The sequence below is a fragment of the Bidens hawaiensis genome, unplaced genomic scaffold (genome assembly GCF_021521415.1).
Source record: "Bidens hawaiensis isolate Kalapana, Puna unplaced genomic scaffold, B.hawaiensis_p1.1 tig00026210_1, whole genome shotgun sequence".
Taxonomy (NCBI): Eukaryota; Viridiplantae; Streptophyta; class Magnoliopsida; order Asterales; family Asteraceae; genus Bidens; species Bidens hawaiensis.
The window spans coordinates 194,552-196,105 of NW_027494219.1; the positions used below are offsets into that span (position 1 = coordinate 194,552).

At 37.1% G+C, this 1,554-nt stretch overlaps 1 pseudogene; it reads right to left on the minus strand.

Moving 5' to 3' along the window:
* Positions 1–644: 644 nt before the first annotated feature.
* LOC143573127 (21 kDa protein pseudogene) lies at positions 645–1,348 on the minus strand (annotated as a pseudogene).
* Between the last annotated feature and the right edge of the window lie 206 nt (positions 1,349–1,554).

A 1,554-nucleotide genomic window follows, 5' to 3' on the forward strand; every position in this document is an offset into this window, starting at 1 on the left:
GATTGCCACTTGTAGGCTTGAATTCATGAAAACACTCGACGGTTCCCACGAAGGTGGTAGGCTACTTATGGATATTTTCAGCGATGGAATCCTATCGGTGATGGACCCCACACCGAGAAATCTAAAGTCTGAATGCAAATGCAAATCCCAATCCAAACTTTGATCAAAACATTAGCGACTAAATTATCAACGGATTTTCCGAATGTAATTGACACAAACAAATGTTTGGAAAGTTCTGAGTGGGTATCCAATTTCAAAACCTTACATTTTTCATCGGTGATCCGTAAGTAATTATTATTGGTCAAAACTTCCCCCCCGGAGACAAACTTGTATTTTAGAATCTTTCTTTTTTCTATCGATACTGGCCGACAGATACAAGTGATCAGCATTAACCGTATGTGACACCCCTTTATATTATTAGTGATTTGAATTTGATAAAGACACATGTATGGATGGATTTGAACATGTTGTCAAGTAAATTATAGATACAATTACAAGGTATACTATTATCTTATGGATTTAATTCATTTAGAGCGAGCATCTTTAATGCGTAAATCCACAAACGCCACATGCATTAATTTAGTTAAGTTGTGATATAAGCAATTGGTGATGAGAATCACTTGATACATAGAAACAAAAATACATATATATATATATAAGCACTTTATACATAGTACATCTAAGGAGCATATATATAATCTCCTTGAACCACCTACCTGCTTAAAGAAGCGTAACTGTTGATCAAAGCCAAAGCATTGCTGGTTAAGTGTGCAACATTCACAATCTTTCCTCTTATGACATTTTTCATTTTGGGGTCACTCTTAAACCCTTCGGAGCACGTGTCTTCATCCGTCATTGCAGAACTCACCCACGTTTGTATGTCGCTCATCACCAGCCCTGGTTCTTTGGAACCTGGATGAGTCATCTCGTCAAGTGATCTTTTCAACTCGTAAACAGAGTCACTCAACAACTCAAGGCAGTCTTTCATGGCTGCAACCTCTCGAGGATCCATGCCGTGTACTTTTGACAGTTTAACCATCGATGAAGAGGTCGAGAGGGTTGTGTCAAGGCTCACGGATAGAGCTGTCTGGGCTAATAGCTTAGGGCTTGTTTGGATTGCACCCGCTCGTGTTGAGAGGGAGTTAAAGCATAGTGTTGGATAAGTGGTCAAACCACATGATGTTCTTATGAATTCAACATTTGTTTGCTCAAGGGCTGAGATGAAACTGATGGAGGAAGTGAATAAGATAAGTATTGTTATGAGGATGTGTGAACTTTCCATATTGTGTGTGTGTAAAAAGTTTGAAGCTAATGAAGTTGGTTATGAAAGTGTAGCAAGTTCATTCCACATTTATAGGAAAATTTAATGTTGATATCTTTAATAAAGACTATGATTAGTTATAACTAATGAAAAGATCTCAAGCTTAAATTAATTAATAATATCTTATTGGACTAAGATAATGTTGTACATGTGACAAAAAAACGTTGCAAGTGGCCCTTCACAACGTGCAATAATGGAATCTTTAGCCATCTTATACTGATATATGTTGGATA